The 23301-nt window shown below is 44.4% G+C and overlaps 1 protein-coding gene across 3 annotated transcripts in view; it reads right to left on the bottom strand.

Moving 5' to 3' along the window:
• LOC143770190 (synaptotagmin-1-like) overlaps positions 1-23301 on the bottom strand; it is a 261510-nt gene that overhangs the window by 191789 nt on the left and 46420 nt on the right. Inside the window, exon 2 of one of the 3 annotated variants that reach the window (XM_077259563.1) lies at positions 23004-23093. The exons of the other annotated variants lie outside the window; for them this stretch is intronic. The gene's annotated coding sequence lies outside the window, so the exon portion shown is untranslated. The remainder of the gene's footprint in view (positions 1-23003; positions 23094-23301) is intronic. 3 annotated transcript variants of the gene reach the window in all.

The following is a 23301-nucleotide window of genomic DNA, read 5'->3' as shown; positions in this document are numbered from 1 at the left end:
TCCTGTGGCGAGTTTTTATCTGGAGGGTAAATGAGGCCCCTTCTATGTCAGTATGAAACTCCAAAAATTGTTTCAATTTCCAAGGTCTTCAAGGCAAAATTTGAAGCCTTTGAGCCCCAATGAAAAGTCTGTATTGCCAACATTGCTGGAACAGCCACGTAGATGAGTACAGCCGGATTTTATTTTACGTGGTGGTATATATTAGCGGAAAAGGGGTTGTCTAAGTTGTGGACAACTCCTTTAAGCTTTTTGTCTAATAATTGGAAGACAGATTTGTCCACGAGCAATCATTCCTTTAAAGAACGTTCTCATTCATGCTGAATTCCTTCATCTGGTGTCATGTAAGATATATGGCAATGTTGAGCGTCTATAATTACCAATATGGACCATGACGATTGTTCAACCAACATTTTAACTTCAACATGTCCAACCTGCTGTACTTCCATCCAGTATCTACAGGCACCTACTGAACAACCTCTACCTTATACTTTTTCTGGGCTTGGAACACAGGGACAATATGACTCATTATTGCCTCCATTCATAGCTCGTCAACACATAGAAATACCGTGACAGCAGTTACAGTTAAGTCCATATATATTTGGACAGAGACAACATTTTTCTAATTTTGGTTATAGACATTACCACAATGAGTTCTAAACAAAACAATTCAGATGTAGCTGAAGCTCAGACTTTCATCTTTCATTTGAGGGTATTCACATCAAAATTGGATGAAGGGTTTAGGAGTTTCAGCTCCTTAACATGTGCCACCCTGTTTTTAAAGGGAACAAAAGTATTTGGACAATTGACTCCATGGCTATTTCATGGACAGGTGTGGGCAATCCCTTCGTTATGTCATTCTCAATTAAGCAGATAAAAGGCCTGATTTGAGGTGTGGTGCTTGCATTTGGAAGGTTTTTCTGTGAAGTAAACATGCAGTCAAAGGAGCTCTCCATGCAGGTGAAACAAGCTATCCTTAAGCTGCGAAAACAGAAAAAACCCATCCGAGAAATTGCTACAATATTAGGAGTGGCACAATCTACAGTTTGGTACATCCTGAGAAAGAAAGAAAGCACTGGTGAACTCATCAACGTGTAATAACGTGCAGGTACTGAGTATGTCACCACGGAACAGACAGACCAACAGTTGAGGGGTTTAATAACAGGAATTAGGTACTCCTTGCAGGGAGGAAGCAATGGAAAATAACTAGCAATAAAACAATGCAAAAATACGGGAGTTAAACAATAAAACAGAATTAAGCAGGATTTCTTGAGAAAAGAACACTTATCAGTCTCATGAGAACTTGCTTGGAGGGTCGTCTTCTCCAACGTAGGCGCCGAGAATCAGCGGCACTTGTCGTCCCTCTGTGGTCCGTGAGCAGAGTAGTCTCTGAGAGCCTGCTGCCTGGGGTTTCGGGAGTTAATGTGGTATGCACAGGCTCTGAGTCTTTAACTTTTATAGCACAGCCAGAAAATCAGGACTCCGCACGGTTGTCTCTGTACCAGGAAAACAAGGGGCTCTGCACTGTTAAGTCTCTGTACCAGGAAAACAGGGGCTCTGCACTGTTAAGTCTCTGTACCAGGAGTCAGGGGCCAGGGTGTAGTAGTCTCTCAACGGGTCTCAAAGCGCCCCCCTAAAGTCACAGCAGAGTCCGCTTTAAGTACTCACTGGATGCAGTCTTTCTGGGCAGTCTCTACAAGATGCAGTCTTTCTGGGCAGTCTCTACAAGATGCAGTCTTTCTGGGTAGTCTCTTTCTCTCTCTCTTCTGGAGCGCAGCTGCACCCGGCTCTGCACGCTGCTCTGCAAGCTGCTCTCTCTCCTGCATGCGTCCCTTTCCCGCTCTCTGGCTGCTTCCCTCCTGTCCCAGCCTACAAGTCTCTCCCCTAGGGAACCTGCGGCACAGCTCAAAGGTTCCAGGCACAGAGCCGAGAAGGTAACCGTCCCCAGACTCTTCCTGTGCTTTTAACTCCTTACAAACGCAAAAAGACCTGGGCGCCCACGGAAGAAAACAGTGGTGGATGATCGCAGAATAATCTCCATAGTGAAGAGAAACCGCTTCACAACAGCCAACCAAGTGACCAACACTCTCCAGGAGGTCGGCGTATCAATATCCAAATCTACCATAAAGAGAAGACTGCATGAAAGTAAATACAGAGGGTTCACTGCACGGTGCAAGCCACTCATAAGCATCAAGAATAAAAGGGATAGACTGGACTTTGCTAAAAACACATCTAAAAAGCCAGCACAGTTCTGGAAGAACATTTTTTGGACAGATGAAACCAAGATCAACCTCTACCAGAATGATGGAAAGAGAAAAGTATGGCGAAGGCGTGGTACAGCTTATGATCCAAATGAGGAGTTTAGGACCTGCGATGACATCGCGGCCTGTGATTGGTCGCGTGAGCGGTCACATGAGCGGCACGCGACCAATCACAAGCCGCGACGTCATCGAAGGTCTTAAACTGCTCATTCTTAGGAACGGAGGCTGCCGGTTACAATCGGTAAGGTCCAGGGGCCCCCCGACGGGTGAGTATATCCATATTTTTTATTTTAATTCTTTATTTTTTACATGAATATGGATCCCAGGGCCTGAAGGAGAGTCTCCTCTCCTCCAGACCCTGGGAACCATACACTGGGAACTTCCGATTCCGATTTCCGATACCACAAAAGTATCGGAACTCGGTATCGGAATTCCAATACCGCAAGTATCGGCCGATACCCGATACTTGCGGTATCGGAATGCTCAACACTAGTCACTAGTATTTATTGATGATGTGACACAGGACAGAAGCAGCCGAATGAATTCTGAGGTATTCAGAGCCATACTGTGTGCTCAGATCCAGCCAAATGCAGCCAAACTGATTGGTCGTCGTTTCATACTACAGATGGACAATGACCCAAAACATAAAGCCAAAGCAACCCAGGAGTTTATTAAAGCAAAGAAGTGTAATATTCTTGAATGGCCAAGTCAGTCACCTGATCTCAACCCAATTGAGCATGCATTTCAATTGTTAAAGACTAAACTTCAGACAGAAAGGCCCACAAACAAACAGCAACTGACAACCACCGCAGTGAAGGCCTGGCAGAGCATCAGAAAGGAGGAAACACAGCGTCTGGTGATGTCCATGAGTTCAAGACTTCAGGCAGTCATTGCCAACAAAGGGTTTTCAACCAAGTACTAGAAATGAACATTTTATTTACAATTATTTAATCTGTCCAATTACTTTTCGTCCCTTTAAAAAACAAGGTGGCACATATTAAGGAGCTGAAACTCCTAAACCCTTCATCCAATTTTAAATGTGGATCCCCTCAAATGAAAGCTGAAAGTCTGAACTTCAACTGCATCTGAATTGTTTTGTTTAAAATTCATTGTGGTAATGTCTAGAACCAAAATTAGAAAAATGTTGTCTCTGTCCAAATATATATGGAGTTAACTGTATGTGGTTTGCTAAACATTTGTTTTATCATGTCTTATACTAAAATATTCATAGGGGCATAAAGAACAAAATTACTTATGGGTGTAGTTGGTAAATGGGTCAAAAACTAAACTGTACCAGTACTAAGGGTTTTTAGATTTTACTAGTTGTTTGGATTCCTGGAGAGAAGACCTAGCAAAGGTTGGTCCCAACTCTTTTTTGCTATCAGATTATGAGAACCCATTATGGTTTATTTTCTGCTACATGGGGAGGCTAAAGAGAAGACCTTGCCAAAGTTGGTCCCATCGTTTTTACTATTGGATGATAAGAACCCATTAAAGGTTTCTTGTCTTCCATAAGAGGGACAAGAGGAAAGATCTAGTCAATGTTGGTCCTATCATTTTTGCTATTAGATCACAAGAACCCTTTAAGGTTTCTTGTCTGGCACAAGGGGAACTAGCAAAAAGATCTAGCCAAGGTTGGCCCCATCCTTTTTGCTATAGGGTGATGAGAAGCCTTCAAGGTTTCTCTTCTGCCACATGGGCGACTAGGGAGATCTAACCAAAGTTGGTCCCATCCTTTTTGGTAACTGGATGACTCGAAACCTTTAAGGTTTCTGTTCTGCCACAATGGTGCGGGTATCTGGCTTAGTTATCATAAATCATAGATAGTGAGGACAAAACAAACACCAAGCATTACCCAGCATTGTTAGATTTGGCCCCATCCCTGCAATGGGCCCCTCTTTCCTTTTCTGTAGAACCTCTAATATAATTTATCTTCTTCAGCCAACATTATTATTTTAATTCCCACGTACCCACAATCCATTTCACCCCAGACAATCCTCATATTAAATTTCTTGGCTGCATGGCTGGTGCGATGTGCCTTACAGCCTTCTCCTAAACCATTTCTTTCCTTGTGATTGCACAGGAGTCAAATTCAATGTATAAGATGTGACATGGTCTGTAACTATAAATGTATTTTAGCAATTAGCGCAAAGCTAAAATGACTCAGTGTTCCGGTTTTTTTTCTCTCTCCCCGGTTCCCCCCTCCTCCTTGTCTTTTGAAAGGACTGTCTGCACCATGAAAAATCTTAATTCTGCTATTTTCCTCCCATAATAGGTTTTCACAGCTAATAATTTCAGAGAATGCATTGTCTCTCCACTTGTAGCTGCTTTTCATGTGATATTACAAGGTTTAGAAAGGACTTCATCGTGGTCTGATCTGCCAGCTTCTCTTTATACGGAACGTTTCATGCAGCCCTACGTTCTCTATTCTTCTCAGGTCCATTGTTTTCTATTATTCAGCTCTAAATCTCTATTTTTTCCGATTTCTATCTTTACCCATTTTAATGTTTCCTTTTCTCTCCCTTTCACACCCCTTTCACTCTTTTTCTTTATCTCGCACCATGGTTTGCTTTTTTAGAACGTGCAAGTTCTTTCATTCGTTTGCGCCCACGCTTTGTCACTTACCACCATGCATATGTAAATATAGACACATTCTTAATTTGCCCTTTACATTTGCTAACGCTGCTCTTGCCTAGTCACCTACTGTATAACTGCCTTTATTATTATTATTATTATAAGTATTATTATTATTACAAGTATTTTCCTATCCCTATAGGAACCCATGATGTTACTTTATCTACTATGCTACACATATAAGTTTGTATGTGGCAGAACAATTGGGCATAAAGACCGTTTCCAGGAGCTCAAAACCTAATACAGTCCATTGCCTTCTGCCTCACGTGGAATATTGAGTATCTCCCCTTAAAGTGTATATTGTACTTTAAACAGATTATTTTTTAATTATTCATTTGCTTCCTTAATGCAAAGTTTAGGAACTTTCCAAATAGTCATTAATAATTCTCTACCATCCTGCTTTTCTCTAGTCAGAGTGTCCCTTCCAGTAATACAGGCTGGATGCGAGCATTGTCTGTTTCCAGGACACTGCTATGTTCACTTGCACTTATTTCCTCCCCATATGCTTTCAAACTTGTCCATAATCTGTCATAATGTCCATAATCTGTCAGATTGCTGTCAGATTTGGATTTTTTTTCCCCAGACCTCTCTGCTAGATATAGACTAGAGATCGTCTATAAGTTGAGTGTCTATATCTAGCAGAGCGGTCTGCCAAAAAGATACAAATCCGTTAGTGAAAACAGGCTATGGACAAGTTGGATAGTACATGGGGAGCAAATAAGTGAAAGGTCTGTGCTGATACATGAAAACAAGTGAACTGTTATGACCCCAATGGCAGAGGGTCTCAGAAGTAATTACCAAGTCTGCAAACACAAAAAAACAGCTCATAGGACAGTGGTAACTGGGCTGACCGTATAACTAATCCTAACACCACAAATAGCAGCAGCCGGGGAACGTGCCTACGTTGGTTCTAGACGTCTCGCGCCAGCCGGAGAACTAACTAACCCTAGAAGGGAAAAGATAGACCTTTCTTGCCTCCAGAGAAAAGACCCCAAAAGTTGGATACAAGCCCCCAACAAATAATAACGGTGAGGTAAGAAGAAAAGACAAACGTAAGAATGAACTAGATATTTAGCAAAGAGAGGCCCACTGACTAATAGCAGAATATAGTAAGATGACTTATACGGTCAGCAAAAACCCTATCAAAATTTCCACACTGGATATACAAGAACCCCCGAACCATCTAACGGCCCGGGGGGAGGATACCAGCTCCCTAGAGCTTCCAGCAAAATCAGGAATCACATTTAGTACAAGCTGGACAAATAAATAAGAGCAATGCAAATAACCAAAAAACAAGGAAGCAGGACTTAGCTTAATTTTGCAAGATCCAGGACCAGCAGACAGGAGCAAACAGAAAGGAACTGATTACAACGATGCCAGGCACCAGACTGAGAATTCAGGAAGTTTATATAGCAACACCCCTGGACTAACGACCCAGGTGGGTGCCAAACTAGGGAAAGACAATCCCAGAGTCATATCACTAGTGACCACAAGAGGGAGCCAAAAAAGTCAATTCACAACAGTACCCCCCCTTTAAGGAGGGGTCACCGAACCCTCACCAAGACCACCAGGGCGATCAGGATGAGCAGCATGAAAGGCACGAACTAAATCGGCCGCATGCACATCAGAGGCAACCACCCAGGAATTATCCTCCTGACCATAGCCCTTCCACTTGACCAGATACTGAAGCCTCCGCCTGTAGAGACGAGAATCCAAGATCTTCTCCACCTCGTACTCCAACTCGCCCTCAACCAACACCGGAGCAGGAGGCTCAACAGAAGGAACCACAGGTACAACGTACCGCCGCAACAAAGACCTATGGAACACGTTGTGAATGGCAAACGACACCGGAAGATCCAAGCGAAAGGACACGGGATTAAGGATTTCCAATATCTTGTAAGGACCGATGAAGCGAGGCTTAAATTTAGGAGAGGAGACCTTCATAGGAACAAATCGAGAAGACAGCCATACCAAATCCCCAACACGAAGTCGGGGACCCACACCGCGGCGGCGGTTGGCAAAACGCTGAGCCTTCTCCTGTGACAACTTTAAGTTTTCCACCACATGATTCCAAATCTGCTGCAACCTATCCACCACAGAATCTACCCCAGGACAGTCAGAAGGCTCCACATGTCCCGAGGAAAAACGAGGATGGAAACCAGAGTTGCAGAAAAATGGCGAAACCAAAGTAGCAGAACTAGCCCGATTATTAAGGGCAAACTCAGCCAACGGCAAGAAGGTCACCCAATCATCCTGATCTGCAGAAACAAAACACCTCAAATAAGCCTCCAGAGTCTGATTAGTTCGCTCCGTTTGTCCATTAGTCTGAGGATGAAAGGCAGACGAAAACGACAAATCAATGCCCATCTTAGCACAGAAGGATCGCCAGAACCTGGAAACAAACTGGGATTCTCTGTCAGACACGATATTCTCAGGAATGCCGTGTAAACGAACCACATTCTGAAAGAACAAAGGAACCAGATCGGAAGAGGAAGGCAGCTTAGGCAAAGATACCAAATGGACCATCTTGGAAAAGCGATCACATACCACCCAGATGACAGACATGCCCTGAGACACCGGAAGATCTGAAATGAAATCCATGGAAATGTGTGTCCAAGGCCTCTTCGGGACAGGCAAGGGCAAGAGCAACCCGCTGGCACGAGAACAGCAAGGCTTAGCTCGAGCACAAGTCCCACAGGACTGCACAAATGACCGCACATCCCGTGACAAAGAAGGCCACCAAAAGGACCTAGCCACCAAATCTCTGGTGCCAAAAATTCCCGGATGCCCTGCCAACACCGAGGAATGAACCTCGGAAATGACTCTGCTGGTCCACTTATCAGGAACAAACAGTCTGTCAGGTGGACAAGAGTCAGGTCTACCAGCCTGAAATCTCTGCAACACACGTCGCAAATCCGGAGAAATGGCTGACAAGATTACTCCCTCTTTAAGAATACCAACAGGTTCTGCGACTGCAGGAGAGTCAGGCACAAAGCTCCTTGAAAGAGCATCAGCCTTCACATTCTTTGAACATGGTAAATACGAGACCACAAAGTCAAAACGGGAGAAAAACAATGACCAACGGGCCTGTCTAGGATTCAGACGTTTAGCAGACTCGAGATACATCAGATTTTTGTGATCAGTCAAGACCACCACACGATGCTTAGCTCCCTCGAGCCAATGACGCCACTCCTCAAATGCCCACTTCATGGCCAACAACTCCCGATTGCCAACATCATAATTCCGCTCAGCGGGCGAAAACTTCCTAGACAAAAAAGCACATGGTCTCATTACAGAGCAACCAGGGCCTCTCTGCGACAAAACGGCCCCTGCCCCAATCTCAGAAGCATCCACTTCAACCTGAAAGGGAAGTGAGACATCAGGCTGGCACAAAACAGGCGCCGAAGTTAACCGGCGCTTCAACTCTTGGAAAGCTTCCACGGCTGCAGGAGCCCAGTTAGCAACATCAGAACCTTTCTTGGTCATATCCGTCAAAGGTTTAACAACGCTAGAAAAATTAGCGATAAAACGACGGTAGAAGTTAGCAAAACCCAAGAACTTCTGAAGACTCTTAACTGACGTGGGTTGAGTCCAATCATGAATAGCTCGGACCTTGACTGGGTCCATCTCCACCGCAGAAGGGGAAAAAATAAAACCCAAAAAGGGAACCTTCTGTACTCCAAAGAGACACTTTGAGCCCTTAACAAACAAAGCATTCTCACGCAAAACCTGAAACACCATCCTGACCTGCTCTACATGCGAGTCCCAATCATCAGAAAAAAACAGAATATCATCCAGATAAACAATCTTAAATTTATCCAGATACTTGCGGAAAATATCATGCATAAAGGACTGAAACACTGAAGGAGCATTAGAGAGCCCAAAAGGCATCACCATGTACTCAAAATGACCTTCGGGCGTATTAAATGCAGTTTTCCATTCATCTCCTTGCTTAATGCGCACAAGGTTGTACGCACCACGAAGATCTATCTTGGTGAACCACTTGGCACCTTTAATCCGGGCAAACAAGTCCGACAACAGGGCCAAGGGTAACGGAAATTTAACAGTGATTTTATTCAGAATCCGATAGTCAATACAAGGTCTCAAAGATCCGTCCTTCTTGGCCACAAAAAAGAATCCCGCACCAAGAGGGGAAGAGGATGGATGGATATGCCCCTTCTCCAGAGATTCCTTGATATACGAACGCATTGCGGTATGCTCAGGTACAGACAGATTAAATAATCTTCCCTTAGGAAATTTACTACCTGGAATCAAATCTATAGCGCAGTCACAGTCCCTATGAGGAGGAAGAGCACTGGACCTGGACTCGCTGAATACATCCTGATAATCAGACAAATACTCAGGAACTTCCGAAGGAGTAGAGGAAGCAATAGACACCGGGGGGGAATCACCATGAATTCCCTGACAGCCCCAACTTGACACAGACATTGCCTTCCAATCCAAGACTGGATTATGGGTCTGTAACCATGGCAGACCCAAAACGACCAAATCATGCATTTTATGCAGCACAAGAAAACGAATCACCTCCCAATGTTCAGGAGTCATGCACATGGTTACCTGTGTCCAAAACTGCGGTTTATTTTCCGCCAATGGCGTAGCATCAATACCTCTAAGAGGGATAGGATTTACCAACGGCTCAAGAACAAAACCACAGCGCTTGGCAAATGACAGATCCATAAGACTCAGGGCAGCACCTGAATCCACAAACGCCATAACAGGGTAGGAGGACAATGAGCAAATTAAAGTCACAGACAAAATAAATTTAGGTTGCAAATTACCAATGGCGACAGGACTAACAACCCTTGTTAGGCGTTTAGAGCATGCTGGTATAACATGTGTAGAATCACCACAGTAAAAACACAACCCATTCTGACGTCTATGATTTTTCCGTTCATTTCTAGTCTGAATTCTACCACATTGCATTAAATCAGGTGTTTGTTCAGACAACACCACCAGAGGATTAGCGGCTTTGCGCTCCCGCAAACGCCGGTCAATTTGAATAGCCAGCGCCATGGAATCATTCAGACTTGTAGGAATGGAGAAACCCACCATCACATTCTTAATGGCTTCTGAAAGGCCATTTCTGAAATTTGCGGCCAGAGCACACTCATTCCACTGAGTAAGCACGGACCATTTCCGAAATTTTTGGCAATACACTTCAGCTTCATCCTGGCCCTGAGAAATAGCCAGCAAGGCTTTTTCTGCCTGAATTTCAAGATTGGGTTCCTCGTAAAGCAATCCGAGCGCCAGAAAAAAACACATCAATATTTGCCAATGCCGGATCTCCTGGCGCTAGCGAGAAAGCCCAATCCTGAGGGTCGCCCCGCAAAAAAGAGATAACAATTTTAACTTGCTGAGCTGAGTCTCCAGATGAACGGGGTCTCAGAGACAGAAACAATTTACAATTATTCCTGAAATTCCTAAACTTAAATCGGTCTCCAGAGAACAGTTCAGGAATAGGTATTTTAGGTTCAGACATAGGACTACTAGTAACAAAATCTTGTATGCCCTGCACACGAGCAGCAAGCTGATCTACACTTGTAATCAAGGTCTGGACATTCATGTCTGCAGCAAGCACAAGCCACTCAGAGGTAAAGGGGAGGAAGAAAGAAAAAAACAAAAAAAACCTCAGAATTTCCTTTCTTATTATCCCACTTCTGCAATGCATTAAACATTCAACTTGGGCCTGGCATACTGTTATGACCCCAATGGCAGAGGGTCTCAGAAGTAATTACCAAGTCTGCAAACACAAAAAAACAGCTCATAGGACAGTGGTAACTGGGCTGACCGTATAACTAATCCTAACACCACAAATAGCAGCAGCCGGGGAACGTGCCTACGTTGGTTCTAGACGTCTCGCGCCAGCCGGAGAACTAACTAACCCTAGAAGGGAAAAGATAGACCTTTCTTGCCTCCAGAGAAAAGACCCCAAAAGTTGGATACAAGCCCCCAACAAATAATAACGGTGAGGTAAGAAGAAAAGACAAACGTAAGAATGAACTAGATATTTAGCAAAGAGAGGCCCACTGACTAATAGCAGAATATAGTAAGATGACTTATACGGTCAGCAAAAACCCTATCAAAATTTCCACACTGGATATACAAGAACCCCCGAACCGTCTAACGGCCCGGGGGGAGGATAAAAGCCCCCTAGAGCTTCCAGCAAAATCAGGAATCACATTTAGTACAAGCTGGACAAATAAATAAGAGCAATGCAAATAACCAAAAAACAAGGAAGCAGGACTTAGCTTAATTTTGCAAGATCCAGGACCAGCAGACAGGAGCAAACAGAAAGGAACTGATTACAACGATGCCAGGCACCAGACTGAGAATTCAGGAAGTTTATATAGCAACACCCCTGGACTAACGACCCAGGTGGGTGCCAAACTAGGGAAAGACAATCCCAGAGTCATATCACTAGTGACCACAAGAGGGAGCCAAAAAAAGTCAATTCACAACAGTGAACACAGTGAAAGCAATTGGAAACAGACAAAGCTTGCATCCAGCCTATATTACTGGGAGAGACACTCTGAGAAGAGCACAATCTGAATCTTCTATCAGGCTCTTATTAGGGAGTCTGAAAATAAATGGATGAATGAAGATTGCCGACTGAAACCTTTAGCTGTCCGCACCAGATAGTATGCTGCTCAGAGCAGTATCATACATTGGCCAAATACCGCTTCCATATTCTTTGCCATATATCACCATATACTGCTAAAATAATATGTTGTACAGTGCCGATATTTCAATGGCAGTCATTCCATAAGTATGCATCAATATACGATGCTTAAAGGGAATCTATCAGTAGCTTTTTACTTTTTAATCTGAGTGCAGCATAATGTAGAGTTTGAGACCCCGATTCCAGGGATATGTCAGTTTCTCAGCAGCTTGCTGAAGTTTCAATACAATCAGTGTTATATCAACAGGAGATTATCACTACAGGACTAGGTGTCTCGTGCCAGGCAGTCCAACTAATCTATGTAACCCCGCCCCAGCACTGATTGGCATCTTGCTTCCAATCAGTGGTGTGGGCGGGGTTATACAGAGCTCAGCATTTTGAGCACTGCTAGATCTACAGATCTATCAAAAACCTACTGACAGTTTCCCTTTAAAAGGAACCTGTCAGTTGATTCAGGTTGCCAAAACCAAAGGCAGCATGAATTAGCCTTGCTGAATGATTGCAATGAGGTCTGTTTTTTACTAAAATGCCAGGGTTCATAGGCAGAGACGAGTCTAGTCCTGCGCTGCCCCAGTCCAGATTTTCGCCGCACAGCCCTAGTTGACTGATAAGTCTCTCCCAATGTACATTTGTGGCGCCCCAGGGTCCTGGTCATAGCAGTAATGTTGCTTTCCTCACAGGGAGAGTGATGTTACGTTTGGAGGCAAGGAAGGATAACTGCATCCAGGTACCACAAGCATGCAACACATTCACACTCCAGGCCACCAAGGGGAGCTTTTAATCCTATTTACTAGGTGACTCCCCATATATGTATACAACTGTATTCTGTAGCGAGAGTTAGAAAGTTCCAGACAGTCGTCTTAGGAGGACAGAGGGTCCACGGAGCTGTGCATGCTTTAAGAGCTGCAGCTCCCAGAAGGAGACATTTCAGAAAGAAGAATACGTTGCAGTGAGCGTGCAGGAAAGCAAAGCACAGGAGAGGATACAAGAAGGGGACCAGCCAGGAGTAGGCTGCCTCCTTCTGATGCGCAGATAACCGGAAGCCGGAACACTGAGGTAGTAAGGATCTCTACGCCTTACTTCAGAGACCGGCAGGACAGCAAATTGCACGGTACCTGTCCGCACTTACACCCAGGAGGCTCGGTGACACCACTCCGAGGCCGGGGCGTGCTAGAGTCCCTATATACAGCCTCAAGCCACCAGCTATACGGGTTTTGTCCTATCCAACTACGGGTGACAGAGAGACACACACCACATCAGTGAGGACCTTATTGATATAAAAACTGTTGGAGGAAAATAGCGTAATAGGGTTTTATCCGAGATTAAGCAGTAAATGCAAGGTATAAGCACTCACCGGACGTAGCTTAAGACAAGCATTGGAAAGATTTGCTGCCGCAGATCCACGGATCCACGAGGGACCGGCCGTTGAGAATACAATGTAGGAGAGCACGGTCAAATTCTGCGCTGCTGAATCATGTAGTCCAAAAGTATTATTAAAAGTGGTCTTTATTCAACGCGTTTCTGAGTTTCAAAGAATTCCTTCATAAGTAAATGCCACATAAAAAAATCCATTTTTTATGTGGCATTTCCTGATGAAGGATTTCTTTGAAACTCAGAAATGCGTTGAATAAAGACCACTTTTAATAATACTTTTGGACTACATGATTCAGCAGCGCAGAATTTGACCACGCAGGACCTTATTTGAAGCTTATGAAGTAAGGGACTTGGACAAGGGGACTCTGGATTTGCCTCCAATCCGGCCGGACTCTAACTGTCCTGTGGTCTGATGCCCTGGACTGTGGCTGCTGAAACCAACAGTAAAAAAGGTAAAGAGACTGCAAACCTGTGTCCTCGTTCTTCACTGCACCTCTCACCATTCTACCATCGACACACTGGGAAGCCCTGGGGATATAGTTCACCTATGGGAAGGTATACATCTAGCTGCCATAACATCACCCCAGCGGACCCTTTAAAACAGCGTCGGTCACCCTGACCGAATACCACAGGCGGCGTCACGAACATAAACTTTATCCCTTTAAAGACCTTTCCCTTTTTTACGGACGTCCCAGGGCCATGGACCGGGTCAGCCACCGTGACATCCCCCTGTGAACACCGGACCCGGTACCGAGTACCCGCTGCCCTGACGGGGCGCTCCACATTCATGAAAAAGACCTGTCAATCAACAGGTAGAAGCTGGCCTGGTGCGGCGGTAGACTGGTCTCGTCACTGCCAGTGGTCCCTGGCCGGACCTTTAACTATGTTTTCTCTGAAATGCCGCAGTGAATCATGAAGCTCTGAATCATGGCTTGGACAGCACAGATTGACTGACAGTTGCCCTTTAAATAATTGCAACGTTGACCAAATAAAATAATCTATAAAATGGGCGATACTATATCTAATTTGTAAGCCAGCATTAACAGGCGGTGTACTCTGTCTGCACCGGTTGAGCACCCCTAAAGGCCCCGTCTCACATAGCGAGATCGCTAGCGAGATCGCTGCTGAGTCACAAGTTTTGTGACGCAACAGCGACCTCCATAGCGATCTCGCTATGTGTGACACGTACCAGCGATCAGGCCCCTGCTGTGAGATCGCTGGTCGTGTCGGAATGGCCTGGACCTTTTTTTGGTCGTTGAGGTCCCGCTGACATCGCTGAATCGGTGTGTGTGACACCGATCCAGCGATGTCTTCACTGGTAACCAGGGTAAACATCGGGTTACTAAGCGCAGGGCCGCGCTTAGTAACCCGATGTTTACCCTGGTTACCAGCGTAAATGTAAAAAAAAACAAACAGTACATACTCGCCTTTCGGTGTCCAGGTCCCTCGCCGTCTGCTTCCTGCTCTCACTGACTGCCGGCCGTACAGTGAGAAGTGAGAGCACAGCAGTGACGTCACCGCTGCGCTCTGCTCTCACTGTACGGCCGGATCTCAGTCAGAGCAGGAAGTAGACGGCAAGGGACCTGGACACCGAAAGGCGAGTATGTACTGTTTGTTTTTTTTGGTAACCAGGGTAAACATCGGGTTACTAAGCGCGGCCCTGCGCTTAGTAACCCGATGTTTACCCTGGTTACCCGGGTGCTGCAGGGGGACTTCGGCATCATTGAAGACAGTTTCAACGATGCCGAAGTCGTTCCCCTGATCGTTGGTCGCTGGAGAGAGCTGTCTGTGTGACAGCTCCCCAGCAACCACACAGCGACTTACCAACGATCACGGCCAGGTCGTATCGCTGGTCGTGATCGTTGGTAAATCGCTTAGTGAGACGGGGCCTTAAGGCCAGCAATGAATTTGCACGTAGACACTTTACTTAACAAGATACAGGATACTGACTTGAGACACAAAAGATAAGTAATCATTCTGTCATTCTGTCTATTTAAATCTGCGCTAGAGCCAGATTTGAAGTATAAGCCTCTTTATGTATGTGGGAATCCCACCAGCAATAAGCGAGTCCGGCCGGTAGCCAGCAGATGGTTGGTTACCTCCAGTGCAGCTCCCTGTAAGTACAGCTTCTAAGGCAGAAAATGAAGCACGTCCATGACTAATTAGCATGACATAGCTCTGGAGTGATAATACCTAGTGTGCATTTTCCATTTTATTGCATAGTTTTCAATTCATATTGTTCCTCGGTGACTCGTGCGCTCAAATGGATGATTGCGTTACCCAAAAAGCATCGCATTTCTCATGTCTCAACAGTTAAGCCATTATCTCTCCCCCAAAAAAATATTCCGCCTGCTTAACAATTTACCATTAATAACATGTTTTTTATGCATTTTGCTTAATTACTATGATGAGGAAGGTATAAATTACCATAAAATATTCCATGTATCAGTCATTTAGTGCCAATTAGGCTGCTCCTAGGATAGTGGAGCACAGAGAGAATAATTGCACGCAACAAAGATTATAAATACCCCGCCGTATATGGATTGCACTTGACGACAGAAAGGAAGTGTTTAAGTCTGCTCGCTGCCTATTAGATTTAATAGTTTCGATATATTTAGCTTACATAGTTATATAGACTTTAAGAAATACACAATAAGGTTGCAAGAAGACATACCGTAGTCCATGTTGTCTCCGAGAACTGACAAATGCCCTTATATAAGGGGAGCAAAACCCCTGACTAACACTATGTGGAGTTTGGGATAAAACCTTGGATCAGTTACCCATCTCAAGCAATATTGTAAGGCTTAATCAGCATTATCAGGGATTTTTTTTTTACCGAAAATGCCCAAGGATGCTAGGATATGTCATCAGCTAAAGATTACTAGGGGGCCGATCTCTGGGAATCTCTTTGATCCTGGGATTCTCTTTGATTCTGAAGTTCCGCTTCAGAGATATATCCCCTTCAGCATTTTTCCATGAACATTGGAGCCCCAGAAGCCAAAATTGTGTGCGAAACCTTAGGCCAGGCTTATCAGTCAGCGTTGCCCTGGTTTTGATAAGTGGGACATGCTTTACCATTTTTTTCTATGTGAATATATTGCGTTGTAGCACAGTGGTTTTCTCTTAACTTTTTGTTTGTTGCTGGGATAAAGGACTTACCCTTTTTGTTTAAACCGATGTTGCTCTGCTGAACTGTGATATCCATATCATACTACATTGGTGGTCAAGGCCACCCGGATATGCGGGGAGTTGTAGACACAATCATTCCCTTGGATGGAGCTGCAACGGATGACCATGAACATCCCTGGACAAACTATGGTCCAAGGGACAAGTGGAGGTCAAACCCTCGTCAATTGTTAAACTATGCCATATTCTAGCGATATACTGTCATCTCACACATGGTCAACAGACAAGAGTAGTACTGTATCTCAGAAAAGAAGCAAACTCTTTCCAATCTTGGATAAACTCAGTGATATGTAGCCTTAGTCTTAAATGCCATTGGAAGCCAAAAGTAAGGCTATGTGTTACGTACCTATCCCTGATCCGTGCTTTGATTCCCTCACCCGGTCCACTAGACTTTCTTGTACTCCATGTCGAGCTTTGAAAGTAGCCCAGAGTGCGTCCATGTGTTATATTTTCTAGGCCTATAAAAGGTCTCTCAAGACTCACACCTGGGCCGTGTTATTAAGACTTGCTACTAACTCTTTTAGTTGTCGGTGCACAATACCGGTCAGTGGTTTTCTGGACTCTTGTCACCTCTTTGTCTGCAGCTTCCAGTGACCTCGCTAGTGCTACCTGTCTGTAGTTTCCAGGACTTCACCTGTTTGTGTGCGGTTTCCAGTAAACCTGCTACCTGTCAGTAGTTTTCTAGACTTCACCTGTTTGTCTGTGGCTTCCAGTACCCCTGCTTCATGTCATCCTATGGCTTCCAGTACATCTCCGGCCTGCTTTCAGCTTCCAGGACTTTATTAACACTTCTAGTTTGCCTTTGCTATGTGTCTGCCTGTGGCTTTCAGTATGTGCCAGTCTGCTGCACTGACACCCGTGGCCTGTGTGCCCACCCGGACTTTGGTCTTACAGGCTCCAATGAGCCTACATTATGTAACACTATGAAAATTTCAGTATCCTGAAATTGCTCTTAAGTTCTGACCGTTAGATAACTTCCCTTCTGAGCAACTTGCTGTCCACTGCCTGCTGTCAAGATTGATCTAACTATAATTACAGATAAGCAGGGCAGATTACAGGAAGCGTGGGTGACTTTACAAGCCTGATCCTGCTACTGGCTCTTACTCAGACACAGTGTTACAGGACCTCTAGATGCACACTGCCTCTGCACAGCACAAAGTAAGAAAGCTGCTGGACTTAACTCGTTTCTGATCTGTGTTTTTTTATTAGTGATTCTCTTGCTATGATCAATTACCTGCTCATTTTTCACAGCAGATTAACTGTGGAATCCTAATCTCCTCTCCTCCCCACAAGATTCTTTCCAATGTCTGCTTTCCTCCTCTGTAACCTAGCTTTCCTTCCCCACTATTTTCCAATCTATCATGGCCAGGCATATCAAGGGTGCAACTACAGGGATCCAAGAGGTCAGGAGGTCCATTTCTACCTCTAAACTAGGTTGAATAGTGAATTAGGAGGAGCTATTGGATGGCAAAGCGTCCATATGCTGTTCTCTCACAGCGACCAAAGGATCAAAAAGTAGAATAGCACATGTGTTACATAGGATGGCACATATATTTTCATTTTCTTCCGAATGACAGCTACACTTTAGTGCCAAAATCATATAAATAAAATGCAAAGTGAATGCCAACCCCCCACATCAAATACTCCTAGATTACTTAATTACCGTCAATTACCAAAGTAAATCCGTCTCATTACTCTTTATTTAATGGAATTATTGCTCATTTCATGGGGAGCAGCTGTACCCGTCAGTAGCCACCATTCATAGTATGTAAGAAATAGACCAAATTCTAAGTAATAACTGCAATAAACGCCACAACTGGGTTTAAACAACATGAAAGTTTAGAAATAAAAGGGTCATAATGGTTATTATGTCCTCAGCAACATTGCTTTTTAAATCCACAGTTCTGTAGAATGAAATCACTAACGGAATAGCCGAAAGTGTATTTCAATTGCTGCATGACCTGGAAATGTGAAGACTATTGTTACCCTTTGATCCCAAGCTATGCTAACATAATACAAGCTCTGTAGCTGCAGTGGGGTCCAGTGCCGGAATGGGATAAAAATGGTATTCTGCGCACACAATACACTCTGTAGGGCAGCAATGAGCAGGTAGCTTTCACCGCCATGGGAAAAAGACTATTCATGCCAGCTTGCTTTATTGCTTTGGTAGCTGCATGAAGGGAAGGTTATATATAGTGCCATCTGGGAAAACCAGAAGCAAATCCTTCTCTTTAACAGCCAGTTGAACTGAAGGGCCATCGCCACAGGTAGATAGGCAGCTCGTTTCGCCTACCGTACCCTTTACCCATACAAACTGCATAGGTGGTTGCTGGGTTGGGTAGAGGTAGCCTGTACTTAAAAAATGTCAGTCCTACTGCAGCTCACACAGCTCAAAGAAGCCCTCCTCCCATCCGAATTTTTATCCTTTTAATATATTGCAGTCATCTTATTACATAGCACTTTGTGCTTACAATTGCTCATTTTGCCCTTCTACGTGGGTAATTCTTCTCTTTTAGAGGAAGCCTCTTTTCCCTGCATGAGTCATTCCCCTCTTCAACTACTGACCCAGCTGCTCCACTCCTCTCCCCGCCAGGCACTTTGTAATTGTAGTTCTAATGATGACTCATACAGGGAAAAGAGACTTCCTGTTTCTACATAGAGCTTAGAGGGATTCAGCTAGGCTCTTTTTAATCATATGATGCCACAGACCTAATGAAAAAGAGAAGAATTAACTGGATAGAAGGGCAAAATGAGCCGCAGGGGCTCTAACATAATATACGAGCACGCCCAGATGCCCTTATAACACCAGAGCATGGTTGGATATGACATTATCAGTGCACAATCGCTCATCACTATTAGCTAAGGCAACTGCCATCTCTTTATTACTTGTGATGGAGAAGGTGGCTGGTTTAGCTTTAAAAGGAACCAGCCCCCTTCAAGCAAATCACTAGTCAAGCACCAACATGGGGAACGGGAGTCTTTCTGTGATGGAATGGATCCAAAAGTGGAACAGGCCAGCGCCAAAATCGGGGCATCAGGACAGCTATCATAAAGAAACGTATTCAAACAGGCAAAAGAGCGGTGATTCCTGGGCACTGCCACAAAGTGAAAACATTAGTGTATGTTCTCTGGATATTTATTTATACACCTTTCAAAGTCGAGTTGACTCCTTCATCAGAGTGTAGTATGACTAAAAATCCAGAGAACATACACCCTTGTCTTCATACCTGATGAAGAAGTAAACCCGACTTCAAAATGCGGAGTATGACTAAAAATCCAGAGAACATACACCCTTGTCTTCATACCTAATGAAGGATACAACCCGACTTTGAAACGTGTAGTATGACTAAAAATCCAGAGAACATATGTCCTTGTCTTCATACCTAATGAAGGATACAACCCAACTTTGAAACGTGTAGTATGACTAAAAATCCAGACAACATACACCCTTGTCTTCATACCTAATGAAGGATACAACCCAACTTTGAAACGTGTAGTATGACTAAAAATCCAGACAACATACACCCTTGTCTTCATACCTAATGAAGGATACAACCCAACTTTGAAACGAGTAGTATGACTAAAGATCCAGAGAACATACACCCTTGTCTTCATACCTAATGAAGGATACAACTCGACTTTGAAACGTGTAGTATGACTAAAAATCCAGAGAACATATGTCCTTGTCTTCATACCTAATGAAGGATACAACCCAACTTTGAACCGTGTAGTATGACTAAAGAAGTCAACCCGAATTTGAAATGTGTGGTATCACTAAAGATCCAGAGAACACACTGCTTTTTTACCAGGTTGGTTTGAATATGTTTCTTCCCATCGGTGTGTGGGCCAGAGATTGAAGTAACAGCCCTTCATTCTCACAGGTATTAAGTTGTGCTGGGTCACTCACAACCCAGGCAGGTGAGCATATACAATCCTTTGCTCGCTGTGTCTTAAATTGTGGCTAACACCCTCGGAGCGCCTTCTCTCTTTTTCCTTTTTCACTGTAAAGAAACTTTAGTACATTTTTATCTAAGTTTTAAACTTTATATCAAGTTGATTAGACGCTATTTTGCCACTAGGTTGCTCAGTTGATGAATAACTTTTCTAAAGGCCCCGTCTCACTAAGCGATTTACCAACGATCACGACCAGCGATATGACCTGGCCGTGATCGTTGGTAAGTCGCTGTGTGGTCGCTGGGGAGCTGTCACACAGACCGCTCTCCCCAGCGACCAACGATCAGGGGAACGACTTCGGCATCGTTGAAACTGTCTTCAACGATGCCGAAGTCCCCCTGCAGCACCCGGGTAACCAGGGTAAACATCGGGTTACTAAGCGCAGGGCCGCGCTTAGTAACCCGATGTTTACCCTGGTTACCAAAAAAAACAAACAGTACATACTCGCCTTTCGGTGTCCAGGTCCCTTGCCGTCTGCTTCCTGCTCTGACTGAGCCGCCGTACACTGAGAGCAGAGCGCAGCGGTGACGTCACTGCTGTGCTCTCACTTCTCACTGTACGGCCGGGAGTCAGTGAGAGCAGGAAGCAGACGGCAAGGGACACCGAAAGGCGAGTATGTACTGTTTGTTTTTTTTGGTAACCAGGGTAAACATCGGGTTACTAAGCGCGGCCCTGCGCTTAGTAACCCGATGTTTACCCTGGTTACCAGTGAAGACATCGCTGGATCGGTGTCACACACACCGATTCAGCGATGTCAGCGGGGCCTCAACGACCAAAAAAAGGTCCAGGCCATTCTGACACGACCAGCGATCTCGCAGCAGGGGCCTGATCGCTGGTACGTGTCACACATAGCGAGATCGCTATGGAGGTCGCTGTTGCGTCACAAAACTTGTGACTCAGCAGCGATCTCGCTAGCGATCTCGCTATGTGAGACGGGGCCTTAAGTCCTGGCTCCTGCATGGTATTTTTTGTAATATTCATGTACTAGTATTATGAGGAGTGGGCATGAGCTGCCTCTGCACTTTTCCAAGATGTCAAAATGGGGTGATAACCATATAGAAGGAAAAAAGATGGTGAGTGACACTTTCAGCAGCTCAATAAAACAAGGATTTTATTTAGCAAGGCATAGAAAAGGCAAATAGGGTTAAAAAAAACCTGACGCGTTTCTAGCCAGAAATGCGTCAGTTTTTCAACCCTATTTGCTGGAGACATGGCACCCAACGGTTTTGCCTCCCATCGACTCTAATCTTACAAGCGTGGCAAGCAGGGCTGCCACTAGGAATTTCGGGGCCGCATACTGGCAACATTTTCAGGGCCCCCCTGAGACTCCGCCCAGGCTCCACCCCTCTAACTGTCCACAGCCCCACCGTGCTCTCTTGCAAAAACTCCAATTTTCACCAATTACACATTAACAGTTCCCATCACCAGATCACACATATAGCCAGCAGCTTTTGTTTTGGCCAAAAGATTTTTTAAGCCGCCACCAAGACAAGGTAGACTCTTTTGGCTGAGCTCTACTCTACTCTATCCTATTAAACATTTGTTAAAATATCCAATACAATTTAGGTATATTTTTATTTATTTTACAATTTTTAAAATGACCAATAATATCATATACAAGGGACAAATACCACAGCACCATGACCAGACACCATATTACCACCACATAGAGACCTATAATACCACATACAAGGAAAAAATACCACCACACCATGTCCACACCACATATTACCACCACATAGTCACCAAATAATAGCAAATACAAAGAAAAAATACCGCCACACCATGACCGGACAACATATTACCACCACATAGTGACTGAATACTACAATATTGACCATTAATAAAAAAACAGAATACTAATATCACCATAAGTGCCATTATACACAGGAGATCTGTACTTAGTTTGCAGTGTCTGTGTACAGATAATACAGTGATTACCGGTGACTAGTGTTGAGCGATACCTTCCGATATGCAAAGGTATCGGTATCGGATTGGATCGGCCGATACCCAAAAAATATCGGATATCGCCGATACCGATACCCGATACCAATGCATATCAATGGGACACAAAATATCGGAATGGTTACCAGGGTCTGAAGGAGAGGAAACTCTCCTTCAGGCCCTGAGATCCATATTCATGTATAAAATAAAGAATAAAAATAAAAAATATTGATATAATCACCCCTCGGACGGCCCCTGGCTCTCACCGGTCCAAGCGTCTGCCTCCGTTCCTAAGAATGCAGAGTGAAGGACCTTCGATGACGTCGCGGCTTGTGATTGGTCGCGTGACCGCTCATGTGACCGTTCACGCGACCAATCACAAGCCGCGACGTCATCGCAGGTCCTACACTCACTGCATTCTTAGGAATGGAGGCTGCCGGTTACATCGCTAAGGTCCAGGGTCCGCCGGAGGGGTGAGTATATCCATATTTTTTATTTTTATTCTTTATTTTTTACATGAATATGGATCCCAGAGCCTGAAGGAGAGTCTCCTCTCCTCCAGACTCTGGGAACCATACACTGGGAACTTCCGATTCCGATTTCCGATATCACAAAAATATCGGAACTCGGTATCGGAATTCCGATACAGCAAATATCGGCCGATACCCGATACTTGTGGTATCGGAATGCTCAACACTACCGGTGACATTATACACAGGAGCTCTATGTATAGTGTCAGTGTACATGTAATACAGTGATCCAGGTGGCATTATGCACACGAGCGCTGTATATATTGTACAGGTTATTCTGTGATCAGTGACATTATACACAGGAGCTCTGTATATAGTGTCAGTGTAAAAGTAATACAGTGATCACTGGTGACATTGTACACAGGACCACTGTAGATAGTATACAGTGTAAAGCATCAGTGTACAGGTAACACACTGACTCACCAGTGACGTCTCTAGATGAAGTCCTTCATCTTTGCTTTTCATCTTCATCTAGTACAGAGCACCATCACTTCTTCCAGCCAGGGCTCGCCTCTGCAGGAAATAACAGTTAGCTAGAGCACTGCTTCCAGAACACATTACTTAATTTTTTGCCAACTTCTAAACTACACCAGATGAAAAAAAAAAGGCAACATAGTGTCGCTCTGCAGAGTAACAGGACCGCCTTCCACATTTAAAGCTGTTTCCTTAAAAATAAAATAAATACATCACTGCAGTAATAATATCCCTTATTTAGTCCTTA

This window comes from Ranitomeya variabilis, chromosome 4, assembly GCF_051348905.1.
Source record: "Ranitomeya variabilis isolate aRanVar5 chromosome 4, aRanVar5.hap1, whole genome shotgun sequence".
In the NCBI taxonomy this organism is placed as follows: Eukaryota; Metazoa; Chordata; class Amphibia; order Anura; family Dendrobatidae; genus Ranitomeya; species Ranitomeya variabilis.
The sequence above is the reverse complement of the archived record's forward strand: the minus strand, read 5'-3'. Positions and strand labels throughout refer to the sequence as shown.